This window comes from Eupeodes corollae, chromosome 2 (genome assembly GCF_945859685.1).
Source record: "Eupeodes corollae chromosome 2, idEupCoro1.1, whole genome shotgun sequence".
Taxonomy (NCBI): domain Eukaryota; kingdom Metazoa; phylum Arthropoda; class Insecta; order Diptera; family Syrphidae; genus Eupeodes; species Eupeodes corollae.
The window spans coordinates 98,636,575-98,656,803 of record NC_079148.1 but is presented as its reverse complement, the minus strand read 5'-3'; the positions used below and the strand labels follow the sequence as shown (position 1 = coordinate 98,656,803).

Sequence of the window (20,229 nt, the reverse complement as noted above, 5' to 3'; positions counted from 1 at the left end):
CAAATCAATCCTAAAGATCTACGACGTATAAGTCTATCATCATTTCTTCTTAAGACCTTGGAAAGATTGATTGATATCCATTTAAGGGCAAGTATCGATACAAGACGTCTGTCTTCGCCTCAACATGCCTACTGTAAAGGTAAATCGGTGGAAACAGCGTTAAACACTTTAGTACGCACCATCGAATATTCCCTCCATCATAAAGAGTTCACTACGGTTGCTTTCTTTGACATCGAAGGTGCCTTTAACAACGTGGACACATCTGCAATCACATCTGCACTAACATCTCTAAACGTAGAGAGAATGCTTACTAGCAGAATAATTAACTCAAAACTGGGCAACTCTTCTGGTAGACGATTCGTTAGTAGAGGGACACCGCAAGGTGGTGTTCTATCCCCTCTCCTCTGGAACCTAGTGGTGAATGAAATCCTTACTAGTCTGGATGCGGAGGGTTTCAGAGTGAAAGCCTATGCGGACGACGTTGCTATAGCAGTTTCAGGAAAGCATCTTAATATCCTAAAAGAACTCTTACAAAATGCCTTGGACAGACTACTTTGGGCTGATCGGTGTGGACTGGGTGTTAACCCACACAAAACCGATCTGGTCTTATTTTCGAGGAAATACAAAATTCCATTTGTCAACCCTCCTTACATTAAAGGAATCCAATTAAAATTCTCAGACGAGGCCAAATACCTAGGTCTTGTCTTAGACAAAAAACTAAATTGGAAACGCAACGTACAGGAAAGAGTCAAAAAAGCTACTGTAGCTCTCTTTTCTTGCAAAAAAGCTATTGGTAATAAATGGGGTTTACAACCCAGAAGCACGGTGTGGTAGTATGGTGGACTGCTTTAGAAAAAGCTATAAACCGCTACAAATTAGTCCAACTCTCAGCGTGCCTTTGATTTTAGTGGATCGCTTCGCACGACCCAATCTGCGGCACTGGACATATAACACCTATCACCTCTTGATATATTAAGCAAACAAATAGCTGCAAGCTCTGCTATTCGCCTCAAAGCTTCGTCGCAGTGGATTAACAACAACATTGGCCACTCAGTATTTCTAAGGTATTTAGAATCAATTCCAACTGCAATTCGACAGAAACTTCCAGATTTGTATACCTCCCAGTTCTTTTTGGGAGGATAGGAAATTCTTGGAGGAGGAGTCAATCCATTTTTACACAAATAGGTCAAAAACAAAAGAAGGGATTGGTGGAGGTGTGTACTCTTAACGACTCTCATCCCGCCTTCCCGATCATTGTAGCGTGTTCCAGGCGGAAATTTTGGCGATAAAGGAAGTCTTGTCCTGGCTTAAAGAAAACGTGATATCAACGTCTGATATCCGTATTTCCTTTGATAGCCAGGCTGGGTGCCGGGCCATAGAGACATTCCAGGTAACTGTAAGACAGATGAACTCGCCAGGAACGGTACAGTATAACCCATCCTACCAAGTTTGGCAAGTACTGGCATACCAATCGCTACTTGTAAACTGCTGCTAATGCAAGACGCTGTGAGGTAGGCACCAGGTGGAACAACATCAACATGTCAACATGTCAAGTCACAAAAAACATCTGGCCAACACTGGATATAAAACGTTCAAGGTGCTTGCTCTCTCTAAGCAGATCGCATATAAGCTCGATAATAGGTGTCATAACCGGACACTGTCTAATAGAAAAGCACGCCACGAGACTAGGCGTATTCTCAAATGACTTTTGAAGTCAGACGAGGAAGAGGAAGAAACGGTTCTTCATCTTCTCTGCACATGCCCTGTTTTGGCTCGGTATATGAGCAGGTTCCATTGAGCTTAGGAGGAAGCCTTAAGATTCATGTGGTATCACAATGGGCCTTTTCTTTTGGCCTAAGTGAGTGGATTATGAATTCGCAGCCACTTTAACCTAACCTAACCTAAGGTAGGCCATTTAATATGGTAGCACCAAATATCAAGCACAAAAATTATATCATAAGCCTGGATAAGGAGTGGAAACATCTCTCCCCCCTCTCTCGCTTGCTGCCTCCAACAACTTTCCACTAGTGTTGGAACCCAATCTCCAGTTGAGGTACTAGGCACCCGATGTTCACGACGGGGAGGTGAGAGTAGGAGCTTATAGACAGAAGTGGGTTTTGAGAAAATCCTGTAGACGCTTGTGTCCTCTTGAATGCACATGTCTACCATTTGAACGCCACCGAAAACTCTTAACGGAATGCAAATTTAATGCATTACATTAACTTGCTTAATTTAAACACTACCATGTTCTGTGAGTGTTTTAAAAGAGCTTTTTCTGAAGACTAAAATTTCAAAAATATTCCCATACTTTGTTGCCTAAATTTTCGAATACATATGTAAATATTACATTATGTATACCTATGTATGATAAACACCTTTTAGAAATGATCAAAAGCGTACTGATTTGTCGCAATATGCTTGCAAGATGTGACATAGGCATAGCATAAGGAGCGGGAGCGGTTGGTTGTTTCCGTCACTAGCATCATTGATCTTGAAATGAATGAAAACTTTGACGTAGGCAAATTTCATTATTTGTTTGCATTCAATGTTTCTTCAGCAATAGTGGCTCGCCTCGTTTCTGTCACTTCTGTTGGTTTGGATAAATATTCATTCCCGGGAACGCTAATTATTTGGCAGGTATCCCAAAAATAAAAACCAACAAAAAATCTCTCTATGTTTACATATGTACATTATTTAATAAATACTGATGGTGTTTTACATTTATATGGTACATAAATATATAAAAGCGCTGTGCTTAATGTTTTCAAAAAAAAAAGAATCTAAAATTAAATTCACCACCGCCTTGAGTCAGCCGTTGTTGTTTATATTCTTAAACTGCTTCTAAATACTTTAACGCTCGCGTGTTTTGATAGTTTTTTTTGTTTTCTCAAATAAATAATTAAAATATATTGGTCAAGTCAGAAATTGGCGTTGGAATTGTTTGATTAGTATTTCTAGATTTTCATCAATGTGAAGAATTTAAGTGTTTTTTTTTTGTTTTTTAACAAATCACAAAGAAAGTGAAATAGGAAACATATTGTTTTTTGACCAAGTAAACATGAGCATCTATTAGTAAATTGTATTAAAGGTTTTTGTTAGAAAAAGATTGGAATGGTTGAAATTACTTATATAATTATTATTTGTAAAGTTTGAGAATGATTTGAGTTTAGAATAAGAATTTATTTATAATAAAAAAGGTGGGACATAATATTATGATGAATATTTGAAAAAGGTTACAATTTCGTGTCCAAAGCAATAACACGGATTTAAAATTTAATACAAAGGACATCATCTTTGTATGTAAATTAAATTGAGAAAGTTTTGGAGGTAAAACGGGATTATTTTTTTATTTAATGTACTTCACACTTGAAGCTGTGCTTATTTAAAAAGTAAACTCATAAATGGATTTAATATTAAATAAACCTAAATAATGAAAATTCAGGGTAGAGGAGACTTGAAAAATTGACTTTGCTTTGCATTGGGATGTTTGGGTAACTTATGATATAAACAAAAATGTACTTATCTTGTGTAAGGTTTTATCTCATTTTGTCTGACTAGAGGTTATATTTTGAAAAGCTTCTCTCACACTCTGATAGTATCGCCGTTGAGAAATTAAGGGTGTTCCTCGTCAAATGTTTAACCACTGGAATAATAAACGGAATAAGGAATCGTTTTAATGTTTTGCATGTTTTTTACTTAACATTAGTTTGGACTTGTACAAATATTTAATTTTTTTTTAACACACACTTGAATCCATTCGGAGTTATCATTAATATGAATAAGTTGAGAATCAGTAACTGCCGGTTTTGATATATTAGGGTTGATCTGAGATGAAGATGAAATAAATCTATTTCCCGAGGTGTGTTAAGGGATGGAGTTGGAAGGACAAGATTTTGAGAGTCCAAAGTAAATTATGAGATTGAGGATGAGTCGGTCACTCTCTCAGAGTTCTTACAATACTTTTTTGCGGTTTAACTTGGGGAAGAATTGATTGCAAACAATGACTTGAGAGCAATGAGATCTTTTTTGATATCACTTATACTAAGTACCTGTGGCATGATGGTCAGTGCGTTGGACTGTCATGCGAGAGGGCTTGTGTTCGATTTCTGCCTGTGCCACCTAAAGTTTTATTCACTGGTTCTGCCTCTTGCGAGGAATTGACAAATTCTCCAAGAGTAATTCTTGTCATGAAAAAATGCTTTCTGATTCGGCATATAAACTGTTGGCCCCCTCCATCCCTGCAATTACTCGCAAACAGGAATGATTGAGAGTTGAAAGTCACTAGGCCCTGGACTGTTGCGCCACCGAATTTATTTTATTTAACACTTTAAGAAAGATTTTGGAAATTATTGATGTATGCTGAAAGGTTTATGTTTAAACAAGAATCACTTTTCCAAAACAAATTTCGATTAGTTAATGATTTAAAATTTTCCTCAGATAGCTTTATACAATTTTTGTGAAAATGACGACCACAGCTAAAACCGCACTCGACGGATTCAGAAGTTTTCGAACGCTTTATAGCAAGATAGCAATTAGCATAGGGGCCCTAATATGTAACTCGATTCTACCTTTGTTTCTATTCGAAACTCATTTCCGATTCTAATTTCAAATCGTACTACGTACATATGAAAGTAGAATCGGATGCCGGTTATACCAACTTGTTTTCAAAAAAACTTGTACTTTCGAACGAGTATCGAGTTGTTTGACAGTTTTAAAAACAAAACAAAAAAGCATCAAATTTTTGGACAAGAATATTTATTACAAAAATTGACACTGTTGGATTTTGATTCAATTTGCAATAAAATGAAGAACAGTACGAGCAAATTAAACGCAGAAGAATAAGAGACAATTCCAAAATAATGGAGTTGAGTGAGAAAAAGTTTGTTCATATACATATATACGGTAAAATATTTTAACGCATTCTTAATGAAAAATATATACTTTAAGTTTAGTTTTGTTAAGAACTATCGTCTTTCTAAAGGCGGATTTATGTCTTTACTCAACACCATATCATCCGACATGACTACTCGCAGAAGACAAAATGCTGCTCCGATTATCATTAGATTATCAGTAGCATTGAATTTTTTGGCAACAGAAGGTTACCAAAACCAAATCGGTGAGGACAAGAACGCTGGAATTAGACAGTAAACCATGGCAAAAATACTTGCCGAAATTTTGACTTCAATCGAAAGTCATGTGCCCGCTGATGATGAATTTTAAAATGAATGTGCGAATTCCCGGTGTAATTCGGTGCTAGATGGAACTCATATTCAATATTTCACTTACACTTTGACAAAATAAAGTTCGCTCGTAAACGCATTTGATGTAGTGATTATTTTCGATTTTGCCTTGTTTTGAATTCTAGTTTCGAGTTACGTAGGTCCTCGTTTATTCGAAAGTTCATAAGAATATAGTTGGTAATACTAGAACTTTTCTAATATCGTTGGTTCGAAAGTAGTCAAATAGATACATAGTACGAATTTTTCGAATTCAAGCAATTTCATTGTGGAATTGAGTTACATAGTAGGGCCTCAGATCTTAGACATTTTAGAAGATAATCTCTGACAGACTCGGAGAGAAGTTTGTCGCAGACTGAGAGAAATTAGTCGCAGACTAACGATCTAAAGTTGGTCAGGTCAATTAATATGCCTTTCTTTTCTTCGGACTATTCATCTGTCACTATTTGGTTTGGAGGGTCAATTTTATATTCTCGAAAATAAAAAAAGAGTTTACGTCGTTCTGATTTTTTGATTTGTAAATTCGTAATATTAATTTGGCTCAATGGTCATCGGTGTGACGAGCAGTCTTAAAGATTTGTCGGTGTTTTCTTTATAATCACAATTTTGAATATTTTATAAGGCTGAAAATGTTTTGAGCGTGTGTAGTGTGTACTCAACACTATGTCGGAAGTTGGACTCAAGGATGAAGTGATATCATTCCTAAAAGTACGACTATTACGGTTGAATTGCTATAGGGGAGGAATGCAACTGACTATTGCACTAAAGCATTTTTTATAAAAAATATCGATTAAAAAAATAATAGGTATGAGACCCTGCGTCGCGGCGTTGTTCAAGAGTAGAAAATGTCTGTCCAAAAGACACAAGAACGTTATTGTGGCACAGCTCTAATATGAGGATTAGTTAGAACATGTTTTGAAAGATTAAAAGCGTTGTTAATTTAAGCCCGATCAGAAGGGATACAAAACTTCTTGCATCGTCGCGTTAGAGAAAACCTAAATACTCAGCAGATAGCAATGTCAAATATGTGATTCCTCCACAAGAGATGGTTTGTGATGCACATACCTAGACCTCAAAGCTGTTCAGTCTCCTCGATGCAGCTTCCACCCATGAAAAGTCGCATTGGGGGAGAATTACGCTCTTGCGACAGTAGACAGCAGAAAACACAATGTTTTCAAAGCATTAAATTCTACACGGTTTTCCATTCAGTGTTAGACAATGCTTTCAAGAACAGAATTTAATGAGCCTGACATGCGCTGCTGTTGGTAGTCTACATCCGAAGGACAAAGATGAGAATCTAAAAAAGCTGAGGGTATTGTCATCAGCGAAACACTTAAGCGGGTTAGAAGTTACATAAAAAAGATCATTCATGCAAACAACGAAGAGTGTCAAAAATAAAACGGACCACTGAAACATAACAGCTCTAATTTATAGATATCAGATTTGAACCCTTCTAATAATATTGCATTAAACGGTCCGAAAGATAATTTCCAACACAACAAAGAAGAAATTCATCAATACAAAATACACGCATTATCGATAAGAGAGCTTGGTGCCAAACTTTATCAAATGCATTTCAAATATAAAGTGCAATAATCTTACTTTCTCCAAAACCATGTAAATATTTGTTCAACTTTTCGGCGGCGAGTTAAACCATGGGAAGACAATTCTATTAAAGCCTTTAGTTCTTCAGGATGTTTTTAAGCTGAAAATTGATCAGAGTTTTCATGACCTTGCAAAGATTGGACGTAAGCGCAATAGGACGATTGTTAGTTAGTGGAGGAAGATTCACCTTTTTTAAGGACAGGTTGGACAAATTTTATTTTAATTCAAACTCATATTAAATATCGATGACACTTCGACATTCGATTTGTATATTACTGATACGTATTGGGTTTGTATAATTTGTATCAGTAAGTCAACCCTTTAGCTCAGGGGAAGGACGACAGTCCTATGTTTAACATCTTTCGTAAGATTTTATCTTAGGAAGAAAGTAAACCGTAGCTTTTTGCATTCGCTCACAAGTTGAGAATTGTCTCAGTGCCCCCACGTGGAGGTGCAAGTAAGCGCTTCTTCCTTTCAGATATAGCATCCCTACATATACACAGAAGTCAGTTTGACTCCCATGGACCTGTAGAGTAGGACTGATTTAAAAGCTTACGCATTGGTTTTGCCAGCGTTGAAGAACACCTTTTCAGAACATTATCAGAGATACGACCCGGGTCAGCGAATGTCGAGATCTTTAAATACAGAGCTTACAAAAGGAGTGGCATTGGAAACGAGCGTTGGTAGTCGACAACGTAGTAGTATACGCAGGTTTTTTTTTTACAAATTACCAAACATTTTTAATTTTTTGGGACCATGAATTTTATTTGAATCCAATTAATTTTGTGCAACCAATTTCGAAAAAGGGTGTTTTTTTGTTTCTACTGAATAGCTATTGACAGTAGTATTTTTTTTCTCAGTGTAGGTGCTCTCTTTTATTGTTGGAACTTTTATCCTTTTAGGTGTCAAATTTGTATTTTAAGAAGAAAATGAATTTGAATATAAATTTAAAAATAAATGATTAATACAAATTCAAAGACAATTTCAAAATCAATAAAAATAATTGTTTAAAATTTCGTCCATTTTCTTTCAATTGATTAGAAATTGATATTTCTTTGACCTTAGTCACGGATTTGAGGGGAATATAATTTGAAAAATTAATAAATTTTGACTATTTTAAGAAAAAAAAACTTCCACAAGTCTAATCAAATATAAGCTTAAAATAAATAAAGTTTTAAAATAATAAATCAATGGCGTGGAGCCTGAACGATTTTTTTGTGGATTTTGATTCCATTTCCAGTGAATGTGAAGTACAGAATCTAGTTGCTTGTCTTTAAAAATTCATCGGTCTTTATGGTATTAAGATGATATAACTTAGCTTTGAGGTAAAAAATATGCTTTAGTACTAAAGTTCTTGTTTTGTTTTTAAATCCAAATGTTCAAATCAAAAAACTTCAGAAGTTAAAAGCCAGCAACAATTATATTATAACGTCGCACACTGGCGCCGGTTGTATGAAAAGCGTGCTCAAAATGCAAAATTGAGAATAACGGTTTCCTGCAAAATTTTTGTTTTGTTGCAGAGTTAGCATAATTTTCTATCAATCTGTAAAACTTTGAAGATCGAAGAAGGCGTAGGCTGCTACAAAACAAGCGGTAAAGTTGTATTTTGGTCAATAAAAATATCTGTTGTGCTCTAATCGGTTAAATAAAAGTTGGTTTAAAAAAAAAATGTCATCGATTAATCAAGGTCAGTAGATAAAGAAAAATTGTTTTTATCAACATAAATAATAAAACTCATCAGAAATTGTAATTAAAAAAAAAGTTGTAGTGGATAAATTTATAAGTAGTAATGACAAGGATTTCGGTTAAAAGTTTGATCACATTTTTGACTTTGTTATGGAAATAACGGCTTGTCCTACTGAAAATAGAAACAAAATTAAAACGGAGCTCCGGGACTTCAAGACCCACCTACGTAGTAAGTGGATAGTGTATTCTAAGCACAATGAACGACTTGTAGCAAATGAAAAAAGTTGGTTGGAACAGAGTTGTGTGTTCTATAATTCATGTATTCCCGTGGTGGGGATGGATGGGAAGAAGTAAGTTAGAGTTTGAAGAGTACAGTGATGAAACTAAACGTAGAAAAACGACTTATTTGCGCTCTTAGATTCCTGCAAATGCCTTGGATTTTGCTGCTCAGATGTCTTTCAGGGCTTCAGGTAAAAATCAAGAAGCAGAAGTTATTGAGAAAGTTCCAGAGTCACATACCACGCAAAAGATTGCCCTTATTTTAATATTAATTCAAAAATAAAAAAAATTGTCGCCACGAGAAGCACTTTCAATGATCATTGAAGCTCAACTGTCAAGAAAGCAATACGACACCATCAGGAACTTTGCAAAAGATTTGTTTCCATTATATAAAATGAATGAGGCAGAAAAGTCTTTATGCTATCCTAATAATGTTTCTGTTAGTGAAACTAAAGCTAAGGTGTGTCTTCAGTAGCTGCTTGATTTCCTAGCCAATAGCTTACTTAATTCTCAGCAAAATATTTTTGAATTACACACTGTAAATCTATCTGACGAGATTTCAAAATTGGGGTTCGATGGAAGTTCCAGGCCTACGCAGTACAAACAAAAGTTTATATCTGAATTGTCTGATGACAAATGTATGTTTTTAACGTCCCTAGTACCTTTACGGTTAGTATTAAATAAACCGAATGAGATGTCAGTTGCCCTGTGACAAAACCCTAGACCTTCCTTACCCAGATTTTGCAGGTCCATTAATCTTGAAAACCCAAAAGAAACAGATGAACTTGTTAAGGAAAAAAAAAGAAAATTGATGGCGAAATCAGGAACTTAATAAGTTCATTAGTTTATTTAAATGGAAATTCATATTTAAAGTGAATCACAAATCCATATTTACCATGGTTGATGGAAAAATATGAAATTCCTTAACTGAGACAAATTCTACACTCAGATGCTATTTATGTGGTGCAACGTCAAAAGACTTTAATAATCTTAAACTAGTTGGTCAAAAGAGACACAAAGTGATTACTTGAACTTTTGAGTGTAAATTGCATCTTGCATACAAATTACCGGTAGCTTCTTGGCGTATTAGTAAAAAAAAAATAAATTGATCGTTGAAGAAAATAAAAATAGAATACAGACAGAATTCAAGAGCCAAATGTCTCTCATTTTAGACAAACCAAAACAGGGTTTCGGAAATAGCAATGACGGAAACGTAGCTCGAAAGTTTTTTCAAAATAATGAAACGTGACAGGAGTAAATCTGGAGCTTATCAGACGATTTTATATAATACTACAAGACATAAAACAATTGCTAGATGGTCACAAAGTACCACCTGCCTGGCAACCAAGCAAATATGCCCAAGTATTGACTAAAAACGGTCAAAAAGCTTGATATCACTGAGCAGACAAAGTATAAGCTCTACATGCTCTGAGGCTAGGGGTCTACAAAAATGACTTCTGTAGAAGCTGTATGGACGAGGAGGAAGTGGAAAAACAGTCAAACACCTTCTATGTACATGTCCAGCACTCTCCATTAGAAGGAATAACTTTCTCGGTAATCCCTTCTTCGATAATAACAGTGAACTGGTACCGATTGACAAAAAACGTATCTCTAACTTTATTAAAAGTACAAAATGGTTTGTTTAAATTCATTACACTCCCATGAGTAACCTCATTAGTGGTATCACAATGGACCCTTGAGGTCTACGTGTGTCAATGACATCTGGACAGCCACTCCAACCTAACCTACAACTCTGAAAAGTTCAAAAATTACTGTCGAGACACTGTTCGTTTATATGTAGAATTATATCCGTGGATGCCAATGACTGTACACAAAACCCTTATTCATGGGTCTGAAATTATCAATGACGCTTTGTTACCATTGGTATGGTAAGCAAAGAGGCCAGGAACAAGGACTTTAAAGCATACAGGGAATATTTTAGTAGAAAGACATCCAGAAAAGATAACATTACTGAGATTTTTAATCGTTTATTTATCTCATCTGATCCATTTATGATCATTACCTGTTGTAAATAGAAAATCATTCGACATTGATGTTGTGAATTTATTAGAAGAAGAACGTTAAAAACTTAAACTTTGTAATATACACTACCGGTCAAAAGTTTTGTAATATACACTACCGGTCAAAAGTTTGAGACCACCTTCAAAGGGTTGCTTTATTTGTACCTGGCGCTTGGGTTTATGATTGAATATAGGATTTTTTTAACTTAGATCATTTATAAAAGGTGAACTTAGATCATTTATAAAAGGTGAAAGTGAAAAAACCCCAGATAATAATCCTTTTCTGTAAATTATGAGCAGTTTTGTGAAAAAAAGGTAAAAAAAAAACCAGTATTGGGTTTTTGGCTTCTATTTGGATTTCCCATAGTTTTTATTTTTTAAGACTTTTTACATTAAATTTGGTATTTTTTTATGACTGGGGTAATATTAAAGGGTAAAAAAAAGTAAAATTTGAATACCTACATATTCAGGATTTTGTATGTAATGCTCAGAAGAAAACAGCACCAGAAATACGCACCCAGATCAATGAAATCCGGGAAGAACCATTATCTGTATCAACGATACAACGAAGGCTAAGGCATGCTGGACTTTTGGGCGTGTTGCAGTGCGGAAACCACTTCTACGACCACAAAACAAGATCAAACGGTTGGAATGGGCCGAAACCCATAAGGATTGGACAGATGAAGACTTGAACAGAGTCTTATGGAGCGATAAGCCCAAGTTTGAGATATTTGGCTCAAATCGCAGAGTGTACGTCGGGCGCAATGCTGAACAGAAGATGCTACCAGACTGTTTGGTCCCAACTGTAAAGCATGGAGACGGTTGAGTAATGGTGTGGGAATGTTTTTCCTTCAATGGAATTAGGAGATCTAACACGAGTGATCGGAATAATGGATAAAGAAGTCTATAAAACTCTATTGGAAGACCACGTTTTGGTATCTGGACTCCGATTAATGGGTGAAGGTTTTGTATTCCAGCAAGACAATGACCCGAAACATACTTCAAAACTTTGCCGGGGATACCTGAAACAAAAACAAAAAGATGAGGAAATTCTAAAAGTAATGGTATGACCACCGCAGTCCCCAGATATTAACCCCATTGAGATCTTATGGGTAGAGCTTGACAGAAATGTCCGGAATCACCACATAACATCGGAATCTGATCTTTGGGAAACTCTACAAAATTGCTGGAATAATATTCCACAAGAAAAAATACAAAACCTTGTAAGAAGATTGCCCAGAATTGTAAAAACAATTATTGAATTTAAAGGAGGGTTTTTTGAAGAAAACTCAATTTAGAGCTTTTATTGATTTTTTAAATAAATAATTTATGTTTAGTACAAAACTAGTTTATATTTTTCTATCATTTACAACTAGACATGCTCTTCACTTCTTTCACGCATTATCTTTTTTCCTAAAACTTCAGTTTAGGGGTTAAAACTTGATATTTCTCAAATTTCAGAGGTGGTCTTAAACTTTTGACCGGTAGTGTATGTACAAATACCTTTTTTTGAAATGAATTAAGAAACATTTTTTGTTTTATAAATGAATTGTATTTCCTTTTTATTAACTATACACCCATTTTTGATCCCATAGACACAGAGTTTTGAGTACGCTCTCCATACAAACGGCCCCAGTGTGCGTCGTAGATTTGATAACTAAAATTAATGTAATGATGAACTATTGTATTTGATTCAATATCATAAAATCATATTTCTCCAAGATTAATATACGCACCTTTTATAAAAGAAAACTAAACAAAAATTCCTTTTCGCTGAAAAAAAAAGAAAACAAACGATTTTTCAAGTAAAACCCCGTCAGAAAAAATAAAAAATTATCACTTGATAAGTTTTGACAATGATATACGAGTAAAGTATTAATTAAGGTGAATTTATTGCGAAAAACAATACCCCATGCTCGAACAACACACGACCCATGTATCATTATTTAGAATACATATGTACAAAGATGCCACATGCCTTGACATACCTGAGCATCATAGCACAGGACTCCCAAACCGACCATTCCATATCCATACCTCATCATATACCATACAAAATAAAAACCCCCTACACCCTGCCCGCCACTCCATGAAAGAGCAGTACATGCTGATGCTATTGCTACTTTTGGTTCGGTTCGGTTCGTTGTTTTGGGAACAAGAGAATGTTGAAAATCAATAACAACATTGCCTTGACTGATTAAAGTGTATGGTCGTACAAAAATCACGGACTTTTTCTAACGTATAAGAATTTTTTTGAAAATATGCGTAAAAGCGTAAATGTTTTTTTTTTATTTTGTTTTGAAGAAATTTACCAACTATTCAAATTTAAATGAGTAAACATTTCCGTTTTTCCGGTTTTATATTTTTCTCTAAAACGCACCAACCAACCAAACCCCTTTCAACTTGAATCCTTCTTTGTGTTAAATAAAACTGTGGATAGGTATTTTTTATTTGTATCTTAAAGGCTCAGGGGTGTGCATTAGAGAAATGTAAAGGAAATGTACAAAAGAATAAAATAAAAAGGAAGGTACTTAAATTAAATTAAAAAGGACGTCGACATAATTTGTATATTATATATTGGTGCGGTAGTATATTGTGTATGTGAACGCATCTAAGGGCAAGAAGGGCTCCTCTGTACCTATGACTGTGATGTCCTCTCCCAAGACGCGCAGCAAGTTTCACTCGTGACCTAAATACAATTTATCCGATACGTGCTGTTCCTTCTCGTTGTCCTTTGTCTATGTCGTATCGTAGTAGTAGTTGTTATTGTTGTTGTTTCTTCTGAGTTCTGAGTGCTGAGTCCTGCCTGAGTGCTGTGCTGACTGCTGCTGCTACTGCTGTTTCGTTGCGTTGCGTTAAATGTGTTTTCCTACAACATAGAGAGTGCTTATAGTAGTATGTCCTGACTTTATAATACATCTATGCATGGGAAAACTATACCAATATATCCAAAAGTAAGAAGGTGTAGTTTTCGAATCTGGGACATATTGGGCTTTTCCAAAGTATAATCGTTGAGAGCTTTTTTTCTCATTATAAAAGAGAGTTTTTAATTTCTTCTCTTTGGCAATTGTATAAAAGAACTCTTAAAAAATTTAGGTAAAATCATCAAATACAATTTTCAATAAAGTGACAAACAACAACAATGCCTAAGTACAGTACTGTGTATATTTATTTTTCATAGAATTTGAGAAGAACGTTTTATTTTTTTTTTTTTAAATAAATAAGCTTTAAGACTTAGTGATTCTGGATTTGAATCGAAACTGAAGTTTGGAAGCATTTGGATTCTCCATCCTTAATTTAATTACAACTTTTTTTTAAAATAAGATTAGAAGTAAATTAAAAAAATTTTCCTCTAAAATAGAACTTTCTCTGTTGATTTAAAAAGATTTAAACGTATTAAATGCAAAATAAAGTCAATTGACTTTAAGCCATGAAATCAAGTCTTATAAAGAATATTCCTAAAAGCTTTTATTTTAAAAATAATTTTAAGGTGGGTCTCAACTTAAAGTATGAAACTTAAGTTAATTGAGTTTGACTTTACTGAAGGCACCAATTGACTTAAATCTTTACAGCTCTTATAATATTTAATGCAATGCTGGCTGAATGTGGTTGGGAGGCCTTTAATTGATCACATACAAAAGCCTTTTTCTTTTCAAGATTTTTTATAAAGAAAGGATTGACATTTGATCTGTCAAAGTGGTAATTTGTTTGAGAAAAAGCTCCTAAAAAAAATCCTTAAAACTAAAGAAAAAGTGCACAACACAATTTTACAAATTTGACCAAAAAGTTGCAAATTCAAATATATCTGCAAAGAAACTAATCCTTCTCTTAAGTCTTAGAAATTAAGAAAAATTGAAGCGGGTTAGTTTTAATATTAAAATCATAACCTCAACTAATGTATAATGAAATCTCACTTGAACAATATAGAGAGGAAAAGCGTAGATTATTTATTTCAAATCCACCTCTATCAGCATCTGAACCTTAAAAGTCGAAAATGAGTACCACAGCAATAACAATCGATACATTAAAGCAAATCCTTAACGAAAGCAACAAACAGCTAATCAACGAACTCCCATCCAAGGCTGATTTTCAAGTTTTGCACGCTGAACTCTCTGGCTTGAAAACAAAACATGACGATATTTCAGCCAAAGTCATTTGCCTGGAGCAGCGAAACAACGAATTGGAGGATCGTATTGATGATTTGCTGCAAAAAAGTCTGGAGTCAAACGTTGTAGTTCACATGCCTTTGGAAGCCAACACAGATATGAACGAAAAAGCTAAGTCGGTCTGTGCTGGGTTGTTGGGCATTGCGGACACAAGCTCTGTTGTAGAATATGCTCATTCGGTATCTGCTCCTACAAGTCGAACTGCAATGATTATAGTTAAACTTAATTCTCGTACTGCTGCTTGGAAAATACTGAGAAACACAAAAAACTTAAAAGGCACGCAGATCCATGTGCATAAGGACCTTCCTTAAAATACACGTCGTAGGAAAACCAAGCTGTTACCAATTGACAAGTTTCTGCGTGCAAAGTTCCCCCGAGTAAAAATCCAGCTGAAAGACTACAAACTCTTCATAGCCAACAAATTTTTTACATGAGATTTTACGCGTGGATTAAACTGTGGCTCAAACGAGCCCCTGGAGGTGCTAAGAAACATTTTTGGAGGTGATCATAATTTGTTTTCCGATCTTCAGAATTGTATGAATGAAGTTGAACGTGGTAATAAAATTGTGAGAAACGTCAATCACCAAATGTCAAATTCAAGTATGTCATCTGAAGTTGGTTGCATTCCACCGCTTCGTATTGTCAATGACAACTTTGATCTTTTGGGTGCACACACAAGCTCGAGCTTAAGACTGGAAACAAATGGTGGTTTACACGATGGAATGGAATGAGGAGTGTCCGTCTACCAGAAACAATTTAGAAATATAGAATTAAGTACAGTAAGTTATAATGTTGCAGGACTTAAAAATAAATCTCTTGCAATCATAAAAAAAAAAACTTAAAAAAAATGTCAATCTGGTAGACGGCCATTGGCCAAGCCATATTTAACTTAAGGTCAAAATTGTAAATTGTAAATCAAAGCTTTTTTTGTTTAAATAAAGTTTTTAACTAACTAACTAACTAACTATAAGGAAAGGAACTGATTTCAAATAGCTTCTTACTGGGATTATAAAAGATACTCCTACAGTACAGAACTTCCATAAGTCGAACTCTCAAAATGAAAGAAAAAAAAATCAAGTTATAAAAACTTCGATTTAAAGAAATGAGACAAAACTTAGTGAATTGCTGCTTTTCCAACTAAAAAACATAAACAAAACTAGGATCTTTTGCGCATAAAAACTAGTAACCCGTTAAAAACTGAAGGTCATATTAAAAACATACAAACTCTGAATAGCCATCCCTCGTCTTCAAACAAAGCTACAGAAATTAGTAGTCTTAAGTATTTTTCAAAAAATTGAAACAAAAGGGGTTAAGAATGTATCTACTGAACAAACGTCTAAAATAATTATAGTAGCCTTAGTAAATTTCGAAAAAGAATTTAAATAAACTGGGATTTCCCCAATAGGATAAAAAGTTCGAGTTAAAGAGACTATTTGGCATCAAACAGAATCTAAAAAATTCGATTTATAGAGACATTCGACTTCCAAAAATTCGAATTATGGAGGGCAAAATTCATGAAAATAAGGTTAAAAAATCAAAGTTCTCAATAAAATTGAGAGAGCAATTCGACTTAAGGAAGTTCGAGTTATGGAAGTTCGACTGTATATGTTCGTGGATTCAATTTTCAATTTTTAAATAGCTTTTCTGTTGTAATTTAAGAAATAGTCGACGTTACCAGGATCAAAGAATTACATAAGACAATTACAGAAAAAAAAATCAAATTTATCAATGCGTAAATTAGAAGCAGTAAGAGTGTGGCTTTCAAGAAAAGATTAAATGTATTTAATTAAATTCTATGACCAAGATAAGGGTTTACCATAAAGCCCAAGCAAGGGGCCAGTATTTTGACGACTTTTTGCAGGAATCGGAACCGTATATCATCGATAACGGGCTGAATATTCTTTTCCAAGGAGACAATGGTCTCGAGCCTAGACAAGCGACTTTACATAACCCCATAAAAAATAGTTCAGCGATGTTAAATCTATCTTGCAGACCACGCCACAAACAAACGACACAAGACACGACACAGAAAAGTTTCCTTCAATAAATTGTTTTTCTTGCTGGCTGTATGGCATGTAGCGCCATTTTATTAGAACTAATTTGCGCCATTTGTAAACGCTGTTTAAGATAAAGTTAAGATTAATTATGAATTTCTAAACCTAATCTGAGCATAAATCAAGTGACAGCTGTCAAAAAGATCAAATCAGAAAAAAGTATTGCCAGATTGAAAACTAAACGTCTAAAATGAAACCCGTTGTGGTAAAGTTTTTAAAATAAATCCAATTGAAAATCCTTTAGAAAAAAAGATCAAGAATTATTAAAAAAAATAAAATCTCGAACTTATGGATTTTTATGTCACATCTAATCAAAAGCATTTATATAAACCATAAAGACTCAAATTTTCATGTATTTTTAGTTTAAAAAAACATTTTCCATTCATTCAGTAACCTAAGTTTTTTTTTAATAAAAAAAAACGTATTTTTTAAGACGACTGTATTTTTGTGCATTGGTAAACGAAAAAGGCAACAGCGCACTACAAGACTGCTTGAGTTGAGTATCCGGGAGCTTTTTTTCCCGAACGTGCCAAAAGCAACCCTGAAACGCTCATGGCCCAGTATCAATTCGTACGCTCTCCCATGTATATCAACTTGGAATAGAAGCACGGACAAATTGTATACCCAACAAAAAGAAAAATGGAAGTCGGGCAGGAATATATTTTTTAAATACAAATACAAAAAAAAACTATGTAACCTTTTTAAACAAAAGATTTAAAATAGAACTTTCTAAAAAAAAGAAAAGTTGTATAAAACAAATTTCAACATACATTTCAAGTGCCGTGTTATTTCATCTGAGAAAAAAAGGAAGACAAAAATTTTTACAAATGGGAAGCTGACATCGGAGAAAAACCAAATTCGAAACGAAAAAAGAAAATAGAAAAGAAATTAATCGAAAAAAAAGCTAGAAAAAGTTTATAAATGTAAATGTGCAAAAAAGTGAGTGAAAAACCAAACGACAAGTTTTTACAAAAAAAAAGAAAAGAAATTTTCCAAAAAAAAAAATACCAGTGAAATTTTCATGATGAAGTCGTGTGAATCTATTTAAATTCTAACAGAGATACATAGATGTTGTACCTATGGTGTCTATTTAAATATATTATATACATGAACATACATATAGATTGAAATTGCGTTTGCAGGAAGTATTTTGTCTTGATACAAAGTGCACAGCAAATATATGTATCTTTTTGCATTCCACACACCGTTTAGTGCACAAACTTATAATGGCTATGGCTTTGGGATGTTGTGTGTGAATGTGAATAGGAAGGACCACCTTCTACAGCCTATAGAGTTTGTGCTCCTTGCTCGACTCGAACTTTTCTCAATTATATCGATTGTGCAGCTTTTATGCGATGGCCCAAATTTTCGAACTTCGCCTTTCTAATATTTCCCATGTATACAATGTACTTATCTACAAGTCAAGTTGTTAGAACTATCTACGTACATAGTGGTCACAGTGAATTTTTATACTCAGACAATGAAAATGTTGTAGAACCGTTTAATACCTTTAGCTCATATAACTGCCAAAACCAAAGCAACTTCCCCTAAGTTTCGATTGCGAGCGTTATAGCTTTTACAGACTTTTTGTTTTAGAATAGAATTGTATGTTTATTTACTTTCGGTTGAATGGATACAAGCTAACTACAAGGTTTTTTTGCAAGTCCAAGAAGAACATCAAAGATTCTTTAATTAAAATTAAAATTTAGGATAAATGTGTGGTAATATCTTTACTTGAGTAAAATTCATTATGGATTTTGTATAATTACGTCAAATTCGCCCCACCATGGTCACGACAAAAACAACAACAAAAACGTCGATGAAGACGAAGAAGAGGAAGAGCATTGCTCTATAACCAAAACCAAACCAAACCACAACTACTACATTGCTGAACGCTAAAGTATATAATTCGTAGTGCGCACGTGTCGCACATGTTTTTTTTAATTTAAAAAAAAACGTTGTATCCACGAGTATATTATGTTGTGCAATTCAAATTCACTATCTATCTACATACATTACATACCTTGCTACAATCTAAAATGTTCAAGGAAATTAATCCTTGTTCCTTTGGCATTTGAATAGAGGGTGTTCCCAATAACTTTTTATAGTGTTTCTGGTTAGGAGAAAAATCTTTAAATCATTTCAAATTATTTTGGAAAAAAGTTCAATGAGAGTCTAGATTTGTATGCATGTGTAAAACATTTTGTTTACTAGTGATTTAATATTTTTAATCATTTTGTAAGTCAATTACTACACATTTTGTAAGTTGTTTTCAAATGATTGTGAAGTTTAGCAATCTACACAAATTAAGGTTTGTAGGATCAATAACACTTTATAGAGGTAATCTAGTAAAATATTCTAGACACTCCAGAAGTAAACTGCAACCTGTTAATAGAAACATGCAACATTTCTTCTTAATAATTCTAATATTGTATGCAATAGATAATAAGATTGAAACATTTGTTTCTTTTTAATATATAATCCTTCCGGTTTTGACTTTTATACGGTATAAATATTTGACTTAAAATCATGGCCTGATTATGGAATACGAACTTACTTGTTTTCAATTCAACTTGATGTCATCAATTACACTGGTTTGCAAAGTTACGTTTTTTTTTTACTGTTGTACAAAAATACAAACATTTTTAATTCGTTTAGAGGTTCTGAATATCAAAATATGACCCTTAAAAATGCTTAAGACCAACAAAAATAGTGTTTTTAAGGCTTACTTAAAGCTCAACATATACCTTAACAATTATTTGTGTGCTCTACAAATCTTTGCCTTCTAGATACAGTTTAAATCATTTACGTATCTCACTTAGTTTTTGTTATTACTCATTAGTTATTTAACGACTTATGGGCCTTCATTTGACTTTATGTGAAGTTTTGCGTTCCTTCGTCTTAGCAAAAATTTAACAGCTAATGGGGATTTTTTGGAAAATCAGTAAGAAATTAAAATATTAGTGCCCGTGGCATGATGGTTAGTGCGTTGAACTGTCATGTTACAGGTCTTGGGTTCGATCCCTTCCTGTGTCTTCTAAAGTTTTATTCACGGGTACTGAGTAGTTCCTGGCATGAAAAGTGCTTTCTCAACTTAGCCGTTTATATTGGCTTAAAACTGTAGGTCCCCTCCTTTCCTGAAAGTTGTGAATGATTAGGCCCTAGTTCTCAACAGACAGTT

At 34.2% G+C, this 20,229-nt stretch overlaps 1 protein-coding gene across 2 annotated transcripts in view; it reads left to right on the top strand.

The window, feature by feature from the left end:
- The first annotated feature begins 17,564 nt into the window (after positions 1–17,564).
- Positions 17,565–20,229, top strand: part of LOC129947955 (protein encore) — a 54,203-nt gene continuing 51,538 nt past the window's right edge. The window contains exon 1 of one of the 2 annotated variants that reach the window (XM_056058740.1): positions 17,565–17,987. The gene's annotated coding sequence lies outside the window, so the exon portion shown is untranslated. The remainder of the gene's footprint in view (positions 17,988–20,229) is intronic. The other variant, XM_056058741.1, reaches the window with a different exon arrangement.